This window comes from Centruroides sculpturatus, unplaced genomic scaffold, assembly GCF_000671375.1.
Source record: "Centruroides sculpturatus isolate CEXI.00-Female unplaced genomic scaffold, Cexi_2.0 scaffold238, whole genome shotgun sequence".
Classification (NCBI taxonomy): Eukaryota; Metazoa; Arthropoda; class Arachnida; order Scorpiones; family Buthidae; genus Centruroides; species Centruroides sculpturatus.
Genome location: NW_019384806.1, coordinates 82193 through 104498, shown reverse-complemented (window position 1 = coordinate 104498; position 22306 = coordinate 82193). Strand labels below are relative to the sequence as shown.

The 22306-nt window shown below is 25.4% G+C and overlaps 1 long non-coding RNA gene across 1 annotated transcript in view; it reads right to left on the bottom strand.

Annotated features, from left to right (window-relative positions):
- Positions 1-2103, bottom strand: part of LOC111629682 — a 4077-nt gene extending 1974 nt beyond the window's left edge. The window contains exon 1 of the long non-coding RNA XR_002757388.1: positions 2030-2103. This is a non-coding gene — a long non-coding RNA (uncharacterized LOC111629682). The remainder of the gene's footprint in view (positions 1-2029) is intronic.
- Positions 2104-22306: the final 20203 nt, after the last annotated feature.

Genomic DNA, 22306 nt, shown 5'->3' with positions numbered 1-22306 from the left:
CCTCGGTTAACCGACCGTCCTAGTCGGCAAATTTCAAATGTCCGCTAGTGATGTGGCGCTACAATATTTGGCTATGTCTTGGCTACTTTAATATTATTTTTACGTGTTTTAGCTGGCAACACGGATCGACCATGAAAGGGAGCCAGTATTTAAACGAGGCTTAATTTTCTAATTTTTAACGATACAATAGCGACGATTATTATTTTAAAAAATTTTTGTTAGGCTTAACATCGATGCGAAGTACGTTAATAGCGATATACTAATATACTAATTACATGAGATATAATAATATACTACACTAATAATGGATTTTTTCATATTTTTCGGTTATCCGAGTTTTCAATTATCCGACCAACCCCAGTTTCCAATTGAGTCAGATAATCGAGGCTCTACTGTATATGTAAATTACATATGAAAATAGTTTTTAAAATATCGACAATTTAAAACAACATGCCATGCAAGCCAAAGCATTATCTATATTGGGATTTATTTTCTCGTTATCAAATACTGAAGGAAAGTTTTATTCATGACTTTCAAAATCATTTTTTTAGTTACCTTTTAAAATACAAAAGACTAGATCGAAAATATATTTTTGATAATTTACANCACTGAAGGAAAGTTTTATTCATGACTATTAAAATCATCTTTTTTTAGTTACCTTTTAAAATACAAAAGACTAGATCGAAAATATATTTTTGATAATTTACATAGTTTTTTCCTCAATGAACTTGCAGATATATGTATAACGTTCTTGATGATATGAGAAAAAATTAAATAAATTCAAAGAAAAAAATTGAATGTATTTGGTTTTATAAAATGTACAATTACTTATATAATCTTATAAGTAAAATATACTTTAAAGTTTATCGAATCAGTACTAATTCTAATATATTAGGACGTAATCCTGAACTATTTTCAATATATTTATCTATTTATTAATCATTTGAAATGATTCTCAGACTCTACAGAATTAATTTCTTATTTAAAAATGCTTTTTCATAATCTATTACATTTTCTAGCAACTGTTACATCTCTTCGTAAAGAACTGTAAATATTGTTTTTATACAAATTTAATAGATTCGTATAATTTATAAAACATAAAATAGACCATATACTGTACTTCTAGACTGTAAAAGAAAAAAATGAGAAAATAAATTGTTGGTCATGTTTTCTGTATACTGTCTCAACAGTAATGTAGCAACACTTATTCGTTATAATTTAAAATTTTGCATAAAATTCTAATACAGCTTATTGATCTTTAAAATATGCAATGTATAGAATTGATAAATTCACGATATATCAATTGCAATTTTACTTTTTCAACTGTTCGATGTGATTATATCTTTAAAAAAATCAGTCTTGAAAATATTATTGTGCTAATCTGGAGCATTTTAATTACGACGAAAATAAAAAAAGACATTTATTTAAAATTTAATTTTAACTTTAATATATATTGTAATATTATTGGTTTTAGAAAAAAATACACTAATGAAAGAATAGGAATGTTTTCTGCAATAAAAAGATAACGTCACTTTCTTTGGAAGTGATAGCAAAACGATTTAACTTAAATTCTCCTAAAATTCAGGATAATTTTAACATACCTTTCCCACTCGAAATGTCAAAATCTTAAATTAAAACGCTATTAAATTTATATTAACTGGTGTCAGGATTCATTTAAAACCACATTTTTTCTATATTTGTTTTTACATTTCTTTTGTGATCTAGAACAGGGTTATCTTGGTGCCCCTTTTCTCACAATAAGTTATAAACAATTAAATTAATATTAAATACAATATATTATTAATTTAAAAATTATTGTTAAGTTTAGTCTTAGACAATTTGCAACTGTTTAAACCTAAAAAAAATTGAAATTTATTTTTTCTAAAAACAAGTCTGTCTTACTGAAATAATAATGGAACACTTATACAAATATAAACATTTAGAAATTGATAATTTTTACAATAAATGTGACTATATTCAACAGAATAAATTTATATTTGATTAATTAAATAGAATTCATGATACTCACCCTCGTTACAACAAATATAATCGAAAAAACACACATAAAATGAGACAAACAGAATTAAAACTTTCATTTTCGCAATGTTCATTCTAAATAACAACTAATTTAATTGTCAGTACGTAACTTTCTTTTTATAGACAATACACAGTTGTCGTTATGGAAATGAAGTGTAATCGTTTTTATTTACATGAAAATTCTATCCAACTGAAACACGCAATAAACAATGTTTTACGAGCTACATAATAAATTAGTTACATTTGGATACAATTTCTGTAATTACTCAGGATTTTTATATTTCTTCTTAAATGAAGTTAAGACTATTTACAAAAATATAATATTTACTTCTGGGGTGGTGTAAAAAAGGATTAAGATAGACTCAAAAATTTTATATTTTTGTAAATAGTCTTAACTTCATTTAAGAAGAAAAGTAGTTACATTTGATTTACAATTAGTTTCAGATAGATATAAGAAAGTGGAAAAAGATTGAAAATATTAAAAACATTTAATTATGCCAAAAACTATCATTGATGACATATTTATGCTAGAATAATATGTTAAAAATGATTTTTTTTTAATTTAAAAAACCATAACCATAACATCGCAGCTATAATAAAAGGAAAACTGAACTGTGCCATGGCACAAAATTACGAAAAATTTAATATTTTTAATTTTTAAATCTATAAAGATAAAAACTAATATTATCAAATTTCCAGACATTCTCAACCTGTATCGTGAAAATTAATTTTTTTTATTATTCAAATTATCTATTCAAAGGAAACTATATAGAAATATTTTCTACACTAAATATAATAATTAAATATTATATTATAATTATTAATTAATATCATTTATAAATATGGTATATAGAATATTTTATGAACCTACTACATTTTATAGGCAGCAAGATAATATTAATAGTCATAATAAACATCGTTAAAAAATTCTTTATTTATTTGTATATTTGATAATTTTCTGAAAAATTACATGAAATATTCAAAATTGTAATGCCAAAACGTTTCAAATTTTAGTTACTTATACGTAAATTTTTCTTTTAAAGTACCACAGCATCAATATAATTTACATTAATATAATTTTATCATATCAATAGGCAAAAAATGTTCACTGTAGGTATTTGTCAGTTTGCTTGACATAATATTTGTTTTCTCTCACAATAAGATAAGTATATTCAAAATAAGTAGATGTAACATATGTTTTTTTATCATGGGATAGATATGTTATATAGATATATTTTTTTTAAAACATATTCATTTCAATGTTGTAATCGAGATAGGTTAATGATGATGATGATAATGATGCACATCTCCTGCTATTTTTCAACTTTTGTGTAAAGGTTTTATTTTTATAAAAATTAATTTATGTTTTAAATATAAACCAAACCAATTTAACTGCATCAATTCCTAATGATGTTAGAATGTGTAGGTGTATTTGTATGATAAAGGTAGACTTTCGTTCACTCCATTTGAAGCTTAATTAATAACTTCTGTGACGTTGGTCTGCAATTTTTTAAATTTTTCTCCGAGGTTTCTATATTTGGAGCATTGAGGAAATTTACTTTTCTGGTAAACGTCAAAGAAGTAGAGGCAACAAGAAAGTCGTTTTTCATCTCTAGTAAAATCGATCTAATGAATACTTTACTTATAATTAGTGTATACAATTTATACAAATTAAACTCATCTCTAATATTAAAACTAAGCGTTTTGACATTTTATAATATAAAAATATTTAATAGAATTTCATAGATGGTGGCAAGACATACAATTTTAACGATTGCTAAGAAAAATACACAACTTTCTGTAAAAAAAGTTTATAAATTCGTACACAGACATCACTTTCTTATAATAGATCTGTCATCATCTGAATATAACTTAATATTTTACGAAGAAAAAAGTTTATAATTTTATAATTGTATTTATCCTATATATTTGAACAATAATATATAACGAAAATTACTATTCTAATTACCTGTTAGCACAGATAAGCAGTATTTTTTATAATAGATGTATTTTTAAATTAAGAAAAGCAATGGACATTTATAATTAAATTTTCATTTATAAACGTTCGTAGTCACGATATTATTTATAATTATTGTATTTAAGTACAGTGTTTTGTATTATTCGGTTATCACAGTATGGTTAAGATCGAATTCTACTTAAGTTTATTTACTAATATAATATGAAAGCGTTTAATTATCACAATTATTCCAATAATAATAATGGAAAATAACTATTTTCGTTTACCGTTTTTACAGAAAAACAGTAATTATTTTAATTGCACTCTTTGTAACCTATAAATTGCAAAATAATTACTAATGGATTTTCCATTTTTATAAATAGTTTAGAGACACGACATCAAGTAAAGACAATAATAATCGAATGCGTTGTGTTACCCAGCAACTAGCATATAATAGATTTTGAAATTTTAATTATGTCTATTAATAGAAGATAAACTTACTTTATATTGATGGAATATCAAGTATATATAGTTGCGCTTTAAAAATTATTGTACTTAATTTATAAATCACTGATTATAAAATTTCATTTTGTATTCTTTTAAAAGAAGTCATATTTCACATCGTTAAATTTAGAACACTGTATTTTTTCGGAATTTGGAACAAAGATGGTATATAAAGAAATTTTTTATCTAATTCGGCTACAAGTTAAAAAAATGGTAAACTTAAAAACTGCTTTCAAGATCTTTAAATCAGGAATGTGTTGTTAAAGGTGTTTACATTAACGCATTTAAAATTGCATTTAAAATGGCATAATAATTGTTTTAAAAAATTTGCCCAATGTCCTGCTATTCTGACTTCAAAAGTTAATTTTAACTGACAGTGAGTATGGGTACAGATATTTTTTTAATTAAGGAAAATTTTATTTGAAATGTAATCACTCGCTGTTTTGCTAATATAATTTTTCTTTATACATTATATATATGTATATATATATTATGCATACGTTTATTTATTATAACAAAGAAAAACTGGTATAATCAATTTTAATAAGTTTTAATTTTAACATGTACACTTTGTTGTTCTTTGAGCTTTTTCGAAAAAATAGTTTATTTAATAACCTAAAAAATTTTTGCGGCACATCTTGGATTTTGTCGTGGCACAACGGTTGAAGATCACTGTTCTGAAGTATTATAATGGAAAATACGTTAGTAATCATTTTGCATTTTTCAGATTAGAAAAAAAGCGAATAAAATAATTACTGTTTTCTCTCTAATGGATACTCTCTAATGATCGAATCAGCATTTTTTCAATTAATAATAATGGATCAAAACTTATTATATCAGTCTGTATACCATCCATGGTACATCAACATTTTAAACATCCAGTCTCCTTCGAACATCATAACAGCTAATATCAATATGAATATAAAAAGATTATTAATTCAATTAAGACTTAATAAATATTGATTGTTTATCAATAATACCTATTTTGATTTTACTAAAGACAGATGTTATTGGTGTAAATCAAGTGACTATTCTTTGAACCATATACTAAGAGACTGTGAAGGACTAAAGAAATATCATCAAAAATATGAAATTATAGAAATAAGTACAAAGCAAAATCAAGATTTTAGAACTAAATTAAACAATCTTACTTTAAATCAAATGTATAAAATTAATGGTTTTTTTTAATCAAATCGCAAATGAATTAAAAAATATAGAATAAATGAATAAAATTTAAAAAATTTATTTTTACTAATTATGTTACTTAAAGTAAAATATTTAAAAAGGAAACTAATGATAAAATTTAATATTAAGCGATTAATATTATTAATGATCTTGAATATGTTGTATATTAAACGATGAAAAATTAACCCCTTAACCTTCCTCTCATAAACACCATAATTAAAAGCATGGATGCCTCTTGTACACGAGCTACTATGCCAAATTTGGTATCGTACTCCCTACCCATCTTTAGGTATTTTATTAAGCAAAATAGACAACACCCACACATGTACATACATACATACATACATATCCATGGATATTATTATATTTTTCTCTCTTTTGTATAATTAAAATCACTTTATATACAATACATAAATAGTTGTACAGTACATACCATTTTTCATATATCCCAAAACAGTGAATAACAGATACAAACGTGAAATATTCATAATTCCTTCTTTTAAAATTTTCTATTTATTCAAAAGATCTTAAATTATTCAAATGAATAAAATTTGTGAATATTTCTTCTACAATACACAATAAATATACTGGTACCTTCAAGACGTGTTATTAATGTTAAATGTTATTTCAATATGAAAAATTTTAATTTGAACAAAATGTATCGCGTGACGTATGCAATTAAAAAGCTAAAATGCGCAAATTCGTATTTGTTATCAAAGATTAATTATTGATTACTTTTAAAGTGAATTACATAATAATAAAAGCAAAGAATGTTTTAATTAAAAATGTAATAAAGTTAGAAGATTAAAATCAATACTATAAATACAGAACAAGTTTAAATCGATAATAAAACATTAAGATGTTTTAAATCATATAATAATTTAACCGTGAAATTCAAATTTATAAAACTTGTCTGTCAAGATTTTATAATTGTTTTTAAGACTCTGTACTTTTTATTAGGTGTTTTAACAATTAAAAATTACAAATACTTCAGTAATATATAAACACACAATTTTAGCCAAATGGTTAATTAATTTATAAGATATTTTTATTTCACTGGTTTTAACAGCAATTTTTTTATCCTAAAAGGAAACTGTGTTTTCACTTCCTGTCTTCTATTATATTATAATTTCATTGAAAGAAATAGAAATTTAAGTTTTTAAGAAGTATGGTTTCTCTGCTGTATGTTTTTTTCACTTACCTTGCCCGAGTGGATAAAATTACTTTACACAGGTTGGTCGAAGGGTTCACTGCTCACTAATGGTCTGGCCACGTGAGTTTTACGGTCATTTTTTACGTGTCGAACATCTAAATCGGAGCAATTTTGGATAGAAAGTCAACCCGAGAAACATCCCTTAACAGAGTGCCCTCATGTTGTCGTGCATTCTCCGTCAAGCCAAATTAAACATCTCTCGTGAGTTCGCTCCTCACCAACATGATATTTTTCGGTTTCTAACAATTATAAGTTATTTTATACAATGAATTTATACACTTTCTTATCTGTTCATCTGTCCTTACTTCAACAGAGCGCAACTGTTACAATAACAAGCATAACAAAAAACAACAAATAAATAATTCCAATTATAACAGTTTTAAATTTAATTTATTATTTTCCGGCTGTTAATATCCTTTAAGATTTTTATATTTTAGCGTCTGAAACATCCAAAAATGCAAAAAGTTCTGGAGTTTTTCTGTATAAATTGGGTGTGGAGGGGACACACTCTTGTTCACCCAATTTGTCGCTTGATTTATGTTTTTATCGTTGATAATTTATAACATTTGCAGATATTTTGTGAATTAGAAAGCCTTTACCATNCATTCGTGCATAGGGGTGGTTGCGTCTCGATAGCTATAAGGGTGCGGGAGATATGAGGCTGAAAGTGGTTGAAAGTGGCTTTCTATTTCGAATGTTTTGTTCGAATTTGTACGAATTAAATTCGAACATAAAATTCGAATATTGGTTCGATTATAGAACGATGGTAAACGTTCCAAAAACGTTGAAAATAGTTCGTTTGACCGGACGTGAACAGGAGACGTTTAGAAATAGAATCGGGACCAGGAAGTGTTAATATAAAGCGGCATGCAAGATTTACAAGCAGTTTTTTGCGCTTTTGCGGCAAATCAAACATATTTTTATGCTTATGTAAAAATTCTCTGAGAAACGTCTGGAAACGAGAGACCTAATTCTTGCATTTTGTGAAAACGGGTAAGATTGTCTATAATGTAATTATCTTAATCTTCACTATCGTTACTTTTTGCCCACAAATAAAAACCTAGCGAAGCGAGTCCTTGCAGCTAGTATAAATATAAAACTATTCAATTTATTTATTTTCTCAATATTTATACTAAAACTTTTGTTAATTTCTATTCTTTTTACAAATAGACAATAAAACAAAATTCGAAATAATTATTAATGTACCGAAATTTTAATTTTTCTTGAAGAACTTTGAAAACTTGAAATCGATGTCCTCCTATCATTTTATTTCCAGATTCATCGAGAGTTACAAGATATGGTTTCTGAAAAACGAATGAAGACATTGTAAAGACGTATATTAGTTTTATAAATGCGACATAGTAAACATTACCTTTATCGCAGCCAATATCCAATGGTACGAATAATTTAGCTCAACTGTAAAAGTCGAATAAGTTAAAAAAATGTAAAATTTCTCAAAAAACAAGTAATAAATTATGGGAACTTACTATAAAAATAAAAGTTATTGTTGTTGAAAAATATTACGCAGTAAAACAGGATAAAACTGAATAACACTTTATTATTCAAAACATGATAACAGGTGGTTAAGAGTATCATTGAAAAGAGACATTTGTTTTGAACAAAAGTACAATAACATAAAGAAATCCTTATTATTAATTAATCTAATCGTTTTTTTCGGGTTTCTTGTTTAATTCGGTTTATGCTAAAACAGATTTTTTAAACCCCGTCTTATCATCACACTGGATTTAACATATAAAAATACTTGAAAATCAAAGATTTATTATATGATTATTTTAACATAATTTATCTTTAAAGCATTTGCTCTATAATTAAACATCATTATTTGAAATTTAAAATTTTTTCATGCAAAAACACCATTAAAGCTAAGTTATTTTAAATAGGTTCGCCATCCCAGCTCTATACATTTCCAGAAATCATTGATTTTTTTTCTAAGAAACTACTGAAGCGAATGACAGTTTTCATTAACAAAAATCAATAGGAAAAATATAAATGGAATTGTAAAAGATTAAACATTAAGAACAAATTTAATTTAAAGAAATATGTTTCTAATAAATGAAATATTTCTAATACTCACCTTCTTTTGAAGATATATAATTGAAACATTCAAAAACTAAGACAAACAGCAAAAATGTTTTCATTTTCGAGTTATCTCGGAATAATGAAGAGTTTTACTGTTTGGCATGTGAATGCTATGTGTTGTTTAGTTTACCACGTATTGTTTACAGCTGCTGTCGTTATGGAAATTACACACGATTTCAAACTTGTTTTTTTTTTACTCAAAAGACAAACGTTCTTATCCACACACGAAACGAACGATGTTTCAAAAAGTATTAAATATATTTGTTTCTGAGAAAATCAAAAATAAAGTTCATTTTTATCGTGTCCAGTTTTTTAAGAGAAAAAAGACCTCACGATACATAAAAAATTATTTACACTATTCAACAATTTTTACTATTAGCGAAATAGTAACAGTCTGTATCATTTTACGCCTTCATCTACTGCTGGTAACAGTTATTTCAATGTAATTTATTTATAAATATANGACTCGTACAACATGGAATTCATATAAAACGGAATTATCAACAGTGTTATAGGGGGTTGACTGTACTTCTAGACTGTAAAAAAAAATAAAAAAATGAATTGTTGGTCATGTTTTTCTGTATACTGTCTCAACAGTAATGTAGCAACACTTATTAGTTATAATTTAAAATTCTGCATTAAATTCTAATACGGCTTATTGGTTTTTAAAATATGCAATGTATAGAATTGATAAATTCACGATATATCAATTGCAATTTTACTTTTTCAACTGTTCGATGTGATTATATCTTAAAGAAATCAGTCTTGAAAATATTATTGTGCGAATCTGGAGCATTTTAATTACGACGAAAATAAAAAAAGACATTTATTTAAAATTTAATTTTAACTTTAATATATATTGTAATATTATTGGTTTTAGAAAAAAATACACTAATGAAAGAATAGGAATGTTTTCTGCAATAAAAAGATAACGTCACTTTCTTTGGAAGTGATAGCAAAACGATTTAACTTAAATTCTCCTAAAATTCAGGATAATTTTAACATACCTTTCCCACTCGAAATGTCAAAATCTTAAATTAAAACGCTATTAAATTTATATTAACTGGTGTCAGGATTCATTTAAAACCACATTTTTTCTATATTTGTTTTTACATTTCTTTTGTGATCTAGAACAGGGTTATCTTGGTGCCCCTTTTCTCACAATAAGTTATAAACAATTAAATTAATATTAAATACAATATATTATTAATTTAAAAATTATTGTTAAGTTTAGTCTTAGACAATTTGCAACTGTTTAAACCTAAAAAAAATTGAAATTTATTTTTTCTAAAAACAAGTCTGTCTTACTGAAATAATAATGGAACACTTATACAAATATAAACATTTAGAAATTGATAATTTTTACAATAAATGTGACTATATTCAACAGAATAAATTTATATTTGATTAATTAAATAGAATTCATGATACTCACCCTCGTTACAACAAATATAATCGAAAAAACACACATAAAATGAGACAAACAGAATTAAAACTTTCATTTTCGCAATGTTCATTCTAAATAACAACTAATTTAATTGTCAGTACGTAACTTTCTTTTTATAGACAATACACAGTTGTCGTTATGGAAATGAAGTGTAATCGTTTTTATTTACATGAAAATTCTATCCAACTGAAACACGCAATAAACAATGTTTTACGAGCTACATAATAAATTAGTTACATTTGGATACAATTTCTGTAATTACTCAAAATTTTTATATTTCTTCTTAAATGAAGTTAAGACTATTTACAAAAATATAATATTTACTTCTGGGGTGGTGTAAAAAAGGATTAAGATAGACTCAAAAATTTTATATTTTTGTAAATAGTCTTAACTTCATTTAAGAAGAAAAGTAGTTACATTTGATTTACAATTAGTTTCAGATAGATATAAGAAAGTGGAAAAAGATTGAAAATATTAAAAACATTTAATTATGCCAAAAACTATCATTGATGACATATTTATGCTAGAATAATATGTTAAAAATGATTTTTTTTTAATTTAAAAAACCATAACCATAACATCGCAGCTATAATAAAAGGAAAACTGAACTGTGCCATGGCACAAAATTACGAAAAATTTAATATTTTTAATTTTTAAATCTATAAAGATAAAAACTAATATTATCAAATTTCCAGACATTCTCAACCTGTATCGTGAAAATTAATTTTTTTTATTATTCAAATTATCTATTCAAAGGAAACTATATAGAAATATTTTCTACACTAAATATAATAATTAAATATTATATTATAATTATTAATTAATATCATTTATAAATATGGTATATAGAATATTTTATGAACCTACTACATTTTATAGGCAGCAAGATAATATTAATAGTCATAATAAACATCGTTAAAAAATTCTTTATTTATTTGTATATTTGATAATTTTCTGAAAAATTACATGAAATATTCAAAATTGTAATGCCAAAACGTTTCAAATTTTAGTTACTTATACGTAAATTTTTCTTTTAAAGTACCACAGCATCAATATAATTTACATTAATATAATTTTATCATATCAATAGGCAAAAAATGTTCACTGTAGGTATTTGTCAGTTTGCTTGACATAATATTTGTTTTCTCTCACAATAAGATAAGTATATTCAAAATAAGTAGATGTAACATATGTTTTTTTATCATGGGATAGATATGTTATATAGATATATTTTTTTTAAAACATATTCATTTCAATGTTGTAATCGAGATAGGTTAATGATGATGATGATAATGATGCACATCCCCTGCTATTTTTCAACTTTTGTGTAAAGGTTTTATTTTTATAAAAATTAATTTATGTTTTAAATATAAACCAAACCAATTTAACTGCATCAATTCCTAATGATGTTAGAATGTGTAGGTGTATTTGTATGATAAAGGTAGACTTTCGTTCACTCCATTTGAAGCTTAATTAATAACTTCTGTGACGTTGGTCTGCAATTTTTTAAATTTTTCTCCGAGGTTTCTATATTTGGAGCATTGAGGAAATTTACTTTTCTGGTAAACGTCAAAGAAGTAGAGGCAACAAGAAAGTCGTTTTTCATCTCTAGTAAAATCGATCTAATGAATACTTTACTTATAATTAGTGTATACAATTTATACAAATTAAACTCATCTCTAATATTAAAACTAAGCGTTTTGACATTTTATAATATAAAAATATTTAATAGAATTTCATAGATGGTGGCAAGACATACAATTTTAACGATTGCTAAGAAAAATACACAACTTTCTGTAAAAAAAGTTTATAAATTCGTACACAGACATCACTTTCTTATAATAGATCTGTCATCATCTGAATATAACTTAATATTTTACGAAGAAAAAAGTTTATAATTTTATAATTGTATTTATCCTATATATTTGAACAATAATATATAACGAAAATTACTATTCTAATTACCTGTTAGCACAGATAAGCAGTATTTTTTATAATAGATGTATTTTTAAATTAAGAAAAGCAATGGACATTTATAATTAAATTTTCATTTATAAACGTTCGTANTCAAGAACAATCTCTTTTTCCACTTCCCAAAAACATTTATTTTCACATGAATAACTCAGAAACTTTTTTAATTAATTAATTAATTTCTGCATATAATTCCATTTTAAATAAGTTAAAAACACTTCTCTGGCTTTTACTTTTTGCTATTACATCACTGTTTTTACTAAACATATTAATTACCTAAGATGATAAGAGAATTTTTGAAGTGACACTCGATAAATTTAACGCTAACGCGTTTAGGGACGTAGAAAACACCCCCGCAACCCCGCAGAGCGGGAGAACCCATAGGAGAGAGGGTGATGGGGTGCATTTATAATACATTTCATCTGTTACGTTCTTCTGATCTAGAAGTGTTAAATTCGAACTTCACATCTCTTCTCCAGTAAATTAACCATTTTCTTAGAGAATTGTACTACTTTTCAAGCAGTTATCACCATTTGAATTAAATATTTTTAAAATTATGTATCATCTGTTAATCTTCATGCAAAATAAGAAACATGGCCAATTAAAAGTTAAAAATGGCTTCCATAATATATCGACATCAAAGATTTTTAGTTATAATTTTATTAAATATAATTGATATATCCAAAAATAAACGTGTTACTTCTATGAAACTAGAAGAATTTCTCTGTACGTAGACTCTAAGTGACAATTAAATGGAGATAAAAGTAATCAATAACGTTTAGTTATAGGCCTACTCTCACGGCAGAAAGTTTTCTTACTAATCTCGATATTACGCTCTTTCTCCGTAAGAAAAAAATAGTTTATTTAATAAACTATAATTGTGATCCACTCAAAACTTATGTATGTGAAACAAAAAGGACATTGGGAACAAGAATAAAAGAAAACTGGTATAATCAATTTTAATAAGTTTTAATTTTAACATGTACACTTTGTTGTTCTTTGAGCTTTTTCGAAAAAATAGTTTATTTAATAACCTAAAAAATTTTTGCGGCACATCTTGGATTTTGTCGTGGCACAACGGTTGAAGATCACTGTTCTGAAGTATTATAATGGAAAATACGTTAGTAATCATTTTGCATTTTTCAGATTAGAAAAAAAGCGAATAAAATAATTACTGTTTTCTCTCTAATGGATACTCTCTAATGATCGAATCAGCATTTTTTCAATTAATAATAATGGATCAAAACTTATTATATCAGTCTGTATACCATCCATGGTACATCAACATTTTAAACATCCAGTCTCCTTCGAACATCATAACAGCTAATATCAATATGAATATAAAAAGATTATTAATTCAATTAAGACTTAATAAATATTGATTGTTTATCAATAATACCTATTTTGATTTTACTAAAGACAGATGTTATTGGTGTAAATCAAGTGACTATTCTTTGAACCATATACTAAGAGACTGTGAAGGACTAAAGAAATATCATGAAAAATATGAAATTATAGAAATAAGTACAAAGCAAAATCAAGATTTTAGAACTAAATTAAACAATCTTACTTTAAATCAAATGTATAAAATTAATGGTTTTTTTTAATCAAATCGCAAATGAATTAAAAAATATAGAATAAATGAATAAAATTTAAAAAATTTATTTTTACTAATTATGTTACTTAAAGTAAAATATTTAAAAAGGAAACTAATGATAAAATTTAATATTAAGCGATTAATATTATTAATGATCTTGAATATGTTGTATATTAAACGATGAAAAATTAACCCCTTAACCTTCCTCTCATAAACACCATAATTAAAAGCATGGATGCCTCTTGTACACGAGCTACTATGCCAAATTTGGTATCGTACTCCCTACCCATCTTTAGGTATTTTATTAAGCAAAATAGACAACACCCACACATGTACATACATACATACATACATATCCATGGATATTATTATATTTTTCTCTCTTTTGTATAATTAAAATCACTTTATATACAATACATAAATAGTTGTACAGTACATACCATTTTTCATATATCCCAAAACAGTGAATAACAGATACAAACGTGAAATATTCATAATTCCTTCTTTTAAAATTTTCTATTTATTCAAAAGATCTTAAATTATTCAAATGAATAAAATTTGTGAATATTTCTTCTACAATACACAATAAATATACTGGTACCTTCAAGACGTGTTATTAATGTTAAATGTTATTTCAATATGAAAAATTTTAATTTGAACAAAATGTATCGCGTGACGTATGCAATTAAAAAGCTAAAATGCGCAAATTCGTATTTGTTATCAAAGATTAATTATTGATTACTTTTAAAGTGAATTACATAATAATAAAAGCAAAGAATGTTTTAATTAAAAATGTAATAAAGTTAGAAGATTAAAATCAATACTATAAATACAGAACAAGTTTAAATCGATAATAAAACATTAAGATGTTTTAAATCATATAATAATTTAACCGTGAAATTCAAATTTATAAAACTTGTCTGTCAAGATTTTATAATTGTTTTTAAGACTCTGTACTTTTTATTAAGTTTTTTAACAATTAAAAATTACAAATACTTCAGTGAAAAGCAATGGACATTTATAATTAAATTTTCATTTATAAACGTTCGTAGTCACGATATTATTTATAATTATTGTATTTAAGTACAGTGTTTTGTATTATTCGGTTATCACAGTATGGTTAAGATCGAATTCTACTTAAGTTTATTTACTAATATAATATGAAAGCGTTTAATTATCACAATTATTCCAATAATAATAATGGAAAATAACTATTTTCGTTTACCGTTTTTACAGAAAAACAGTAATTATTTTAATTGCACTCTTTGTAACCTATAAATTGCAAAATAATTACTAATGGATTTTCCATTTTTATAAATAGTTTAGAGACACGACATCAAGTAAAGACAATAATAATCGAATGCGTTGTGTTACCCAGCAACTAGCATATAATAGATTTTGAAATTTTAATTATGTCTATTAATAGAAGATAAACTTACTTTATATTGATGGAATATCAAGTATATATAGTTGCGCTTTAAAAATTATTGTACTTAATTTATAAATCACTGATTATAAAATTTCATTTTGTATTCTTTTAAAAGAAGTCATATTTCACAGCGTTAAATTTAGAACACTGTATTTTTTCGGAATTTGGAACAAAGATGGTATATAAAGAAATTTTTTATCTAATTCGGCTACAAGTTAAAAAAATGGTAAACTTAAAAACTGCTTTCAAGATCTTTAAATCAGGAATGTGTTGTTAAAGGTGTTTACATTAACGCATTTAAAATTGCATTTAAAATGGCATAATAATTGTTTTAAAAAATTTGCCCAATGTCCTGCTATTCTGACTTCAAAAGTTAATTTTAACTGACAGTGAGTATGGGTACAGATATTTTTTTAATTAAGGAAAATTTTATTTGAAATGTAATCACTCGCTGTTTTGCTAATATAATTTTTCTTTATACATTATATATATGTATATATATATTATGCATACGTTTATTTATTATAACAAAGAAAAACTGGTATAATCAATTTTAATAAGTTTTAATTTTAACATGTACACTTTGTTGTTCTTTGAGCTTTTTCGAAAAAATAGTTTATTTAATAACCTAAAAAATTTTTGCGGCACATCTTGGATTTTGTCGTGGCACAACGGTTGAAGATCACTGTTCTGAAGTATTATAATGGAAAATACGTTAGTAATCATTTTGCATTTTTCAGATTAGAAAAAAAGCGAATAAAATAATTACTGTTTTCTCTCTAATGGATACTCTCTAATGATCGAATCAGCATTTTTTCAATTAATAATAATGGATCAAAACTTATTATATCAGTCTGTATACCATCCATGGTACATCAACATTTTAAACATCCAGTCTCCTTCGAACATCATAACAGCTAATATCAATATGAATATAAAAAGATTATTAATTCAATTAAGACTTAATAAATATTGATTGTTTATCAATAATACCTATTTTGATTTTACTAAAGACAGATGTTATTGGTGTAAATCAAGTGACTATTCTTTGAACCATATACTAAGAGACTGTGAAGGACTAAAGAAATATCATGAAAAATATGAAATTATAGAAATAAGTACAAAGCAAAATCAAGATTTTAGAACTAAATTAAACAATCTTACTTTAAATCAAATGTATAAAATTAATGGTTTTTTTTAATCAAATCGCAAATGAATTAAAAAATATAGAATAAATGAATAAAATTTAAAAAATTTATTTTTACTAATTATGTTACTTAAAGTAAAATATTTAAAAAGGAAACTAATGATAAAATTTAATATTAAGCGATTAATATTATTAATGATCTTGAATATGTTGTATATTAAACGATGAAAAATTAACCCCTTAACCTTCCTCTCATAAACACCATAATTAAAAGCATGGATGCCTCTTGTACACGAGCTACTATGCCAAATTTGGTATCGTACTCCCTACCCATCTTTAGGTATTTTATTAAGCAAAATAGACAACACCCACACATGTACATACATACATACATACATATCCATGGATATTATTATATTTTTCTCTCTTTTGTATAATTAAAATCACTTTATATACAATACATAAATAGTTGTACAGTACATACCATTTTTCATATATCCCAAAACAGTGAATAACAGATACAAACGTGAAATATTCATAATTCCTTCTTTTAAAATTTTCTATTTATTCAAAAGATCTTAAATTATTCAAATGAATAAAATTTGTGAATATTTCTTCTACAATACACAATAAATATACTGGTACCTTCAAGACGTGTTATTAATGTTAAATGTTATTTCAATATGAAAAATTTTAATTTGAACAAAATGTATCGCGTGACGTATGCAATTAAAAAGCTAAAATGCGCAAATTCGTATTTGTTATCAAAGATTAATTATTGATTACTTTTAAAGTGAATTACATAATAATAAAAGCAAAGAATGTTTTAATTAAAAATGTAATAAAGTTAGAAGATTAAAATCAATACTATAAATACAGAACAAGTTTAAATCGATAATAAAACATTAAGATGTTTTAAATCATATAATAATTTAACCGTGAAATTCAAATTTATAAAACTTGTCTGTCAAGATTTTATAATTGTTTTTAAGACTCTGTACTTTTTATTAGGTGTTTTAACAATTAAAAATTACAAATACTTCAGTAATATATAAACACACAATTTTAGCCAAATGGTTAATTAATTTATAAGATATTTTTATTTCACTGGTTTTAACAGCAATTTTTTTATCCTAAAAGGAAACTGTGTTTTCACTTCCTGTCTTCTATTATATTATAATTTCATTGAAAGAAATAGAAATTTAAGTTTTTAAGAAGTATGGTTTCTCTGCTGTATGTTTTTTTCACTTACCTTGCCCGAGTGGATAAAATTACTTTACACAGGTTGGTCGAAGGGTTCACTGCTCACTAATGGTCTGGCCACGTGAGTTTTACGGTCATTTTTTACGTGTCGAACATCTAAATCGGAGCAATTTTGGATAGAAAGTCAACCCGAGAAACATCCCTTAACAGAGTGCCCTCATGTTGTCGTGCATTCTCCGTCAAGCCAAATTAAACATCTCTCGTGAGTTCGCTCCTCACCAACATGATATTTTTCGGTTTCTAACAATTATAAGTTATTTTATACAATGAATTTATACACTTTCTTATCTGTTCATCTGTCCTTACTTCAACAGAGCGCAACTGTTACAATAACAAGCATAACAAAAAACAACAAATAAATAATTCCAATTATAACAGTTTTAAATTTAATTTATTATTTTCCGGCTGTTAATATCCTTTAAGATTTTTATATTTTAGCGTCTGAAACATCCAAAAATGCAAAAAGTTCTGGAGTTTTTCTGTATAAATTGGGTGTGGAGGGGACACACTCTTGTTCACCCAATTTGTCGCTTGATTTATGTTTTTATCGTTGATAATTTATAACATTTGCAGATATTTTGTGAATTAGAAAGCCTTTACCATCAAAGTATCAGAGAATTAGTGCTGTTAAATTTTGATAGTAAGGGCNAAAAAAAAAAAAAAAAAAAAAAAAAAAACTTTTATCTAGTCTGATTCGAAAACCTCTGCTGAAACAGAATTGCCGCGTAAGATAACAAAACATATGTTCCTCGTGTAACTATATAATGTTATGACTCTGTCACATTTCCAGCAACTTTTATGTTTTAAATTTATTTTTATCTATTTATACTTATTAATGTTTTGCACGCGTGTATAACCTCATATATATAATTGTACACGCGTTAATTAATTTTATTTACGTTAATAATTAGTTATCGAAATCTTCAGTGTAAACTATGTAATTTCCTGTATATACCCGGTAATACTTAGTGGCACCGGGATATGCCATATGGCATATTGATCAATAAATATCTGTATCTGTATCTGTATCTGTATCTGTCCTTACTTCAACAGAGCGCAACTGTTACAATAACAAACATAACAAAAAACAACAAATAAATAATTCCAATTATAACAGTTTTAAATTTAATTTATTATTTTCCGGCTGTTAATATCCTTTAAGATTTTTTATTTTAGCGTCTGAAACATCCAAAAATGCAAAAAGTTCTGGAGTTTTTCTGTATGAATTGGTGTGGAGGAGACACACTCTTGTTCACCCAATTTGTCGCTTGATTTATGTTTCTATCGTTGATAATTTATAACATTTGCAGATATTTTGTGAATTAGAAAGCCTTTACCATCAAAGTATAAGAGAATTAGTGCTGTTAAATTTTGATAGTAAGGGCCCTCGAAAGGATACGTGAGCCGTTCACAGCACGGCACACGTATTTGTAAAATCTAAGTGACTCGTACAACATGGAATTCGTATAAAACGGAATAATCAACAGTGTTATAGAAGGGGTCATAGAAGGGGTCGACTGTATACATTTTTTTAAAAAGGAAACTAATGATAAAATTTAATATTAAGCGATTAATATTATTAATGATCTTGAATATGTTGTATATTAAACGATGAAAAATTAACCCCTTAACCTTCCTCTCATAAACACCATAATTAAAAGCATGGATGCCTCNATCAAAGTATCAGAGAATTAGTGCTGTTAAATTTTGATAGTAAGGGCCCTCGAAAGGATACGTGAGCTGTTCACAGCACGGCACACGTATTTGTAAAATCTAAGTGACTCGTACAACATGGAATTCGTATAAAACGGAATAATCAACAGTGTTATAGAAGGGGTCGACTGTATACATTTTTTTAAAAAGGAAACTCGTCCCAACTATAAAAACTAAAGGTTTTGATATTTTATAATATAAAAATTTTTAATTGAATTTCATAGATGATAGCACGAAAAATTTTAAATATTGCTAAAAAAATACACATTTTTCTGTAAAGAAGTTTATAAATTCGTACACAAACATCACTTTATTATAATAGATCTGTCATCATCTCAATATAACTCAATATTTTACGTAGCAAAAAATTGTATAATTTTATAATTGTATTTATCCTAGATGTTTGAATAATAATAGATAACGAAAATTACTATTCTAATTACCTGTTAGAACAGATAAACAGTATTTATGATAATATATGTCTTTTTAAAATGAGATAAGCAAATGGACATTTATAATTAAATTTTTATTTATAAATGTTCGTAGTCACAGTATTATTTAAAACTGTTGTACAGTATTTAAGTACGGTGTTCTGTATTATTCGGTTATCACAGTACGGTGTAGATCAAATTCTACTTAAGTTTATTAAATAATATATAATAATATCATTTATCACGATTATTTCAATAATAATAATAGAAAATAACTATTTTCGTTTTCCGTTTGTATAGAAAGTAGTAATTATTTTAATTGTTCATTTTGTAACCTATAAATTGCAAAATAACTACTAATGGATTTTCCATTTTAATACTTTAGAGTCACGATATCAAGTAAAAACAATAATAATCGAATACGCTGTGTTACGCAGCAACTAGTATATAGAAGATTTTGAAATTTTAATTATGTATATTGATAAAAGATAAACTCACTTTATATTAATTAATGGAATATTAGATATATATAGTTGCCTGCGCTTTATGAATTATTCTATCTAATTTATAAATTACTCATTATAAAATGTAATTTTACACCTTTTTAAAACACGTCATATTTCAAATCATATTTCACAGCGTTAAGTTTAGAACATTGTATTTTTTTCGAATTATAGAACCGAGATGGTATATAAGGAAATTTTTCATCTAATTCGGCTACAACTTGAAAAAATGGTAGACTTATAAACTGCTTTCAGAAACTTTAAAGCAGGAATGAGTTGTTGAAGGTGTTCACATTAACGCATTCAAAATGGCATAATAATTGCCTTTAGAAACTTGCCCAATATCCTGCTAATTCTGACTTCAAAAGTTAATTTAAACTAATTATTGATATAGATAAATTTTTCATTTAAAGATAATTTTATTTAATACTAGCTGCAAGGACCCGCTTCGCTGGGTTTTTATTTCTTCGTACATTTGTATGTAATATAGTATTTTTATATATATAAAAGATTCTTTTTCTAAGTAATCTAGAATCTAGCTGCAAGGACCCGCTTCGCTGGGTTTTTAAAAAGTAACGATAGTGAAGATTAAGATAATTACATTATAGCCAATCTTACCCCATTTTCACAAAATGCAAGAATTAGGTCTCCCGTTTCCAGACTAATTAAAGATGTAGTTTCGATTTTATTTCTGAACGTCTTCTGTTTACGTCCAGTCAAACGAACTATTTTCAACGTTTCTGGAACGTTTACAATCGTTCTATAATCGAATCAATATTCGAATTTTATGTTCGAATTTAATTCGAACAAATTCGAACATAACATTCGAAATAGAAAACCACTTTCAACCACTTTCAGCCCCATATCTCCCGCACCCTTATAGCTATCGAGACGCAACCCCCATAGTGTAGGAATGGAGATTTGGGGCTACCACCACATACAAACACCATTCACGTGCGATGTGTAGTTTTTGTGGAAAGTGAAATATAGGGACACAAACGTTTATATATATATATATATAGATGTAATAACCTGCTTATTATAATGGAAAATACGTTAGTAGGCATAATTATTTTGCATTTTTCAGGTCAGAAAAATAGCGAATAAAATAATTACTGTTTTCGTATTCAAAATAAAGACAAAAACTAGTTATATTCCATATATATTATTATTGAAATAATTGTGATAAATCGGTGCTTTTATATTATATTAATTAATAAACATAAGTAATATTCGAACTTAATAATATGGCAATAACTGACAAATACAGAACACCGTATTCAAATACAATAATTTTAGATAATGTCGTGACTACAAATAGTTATAAATGAAAATTTAATTATAAGTGTTTTTTGCTTTTGTGATTTCAAAAGACATTAATTATATTAAATATAGTTTATGAGTACTAACAGGTAATTAGAACAGTAATTATCTATGTCTGTGATTATTCAAACATTTCTCATTAATATAATTATTAATTTTTTGCTACGTTAAATATTGAGTTATACTGTTGAATACAGATCTATATAACAAAGTAATTTATGAATTTATTTACGAATTTATGAATATCTTTACTCAAGGTTGTGTACCTTTCTTAGCAATAGTAAAAATTGTGTGATGTACCATCAATCTTTAATAAGATTCTATTGAAAACTTTTTATATTATAAAATGTAAAAAAAACTTTAGTTTTGATAGTTTACATTAACTTTGTTTTTAAAATTTGTATATGCTAATTACGAGTAAACTCTTTATTAAATCGATTTTACTAGAGATATGAGAAACGACTTTCTTGTTGCCTCTACTTCTTT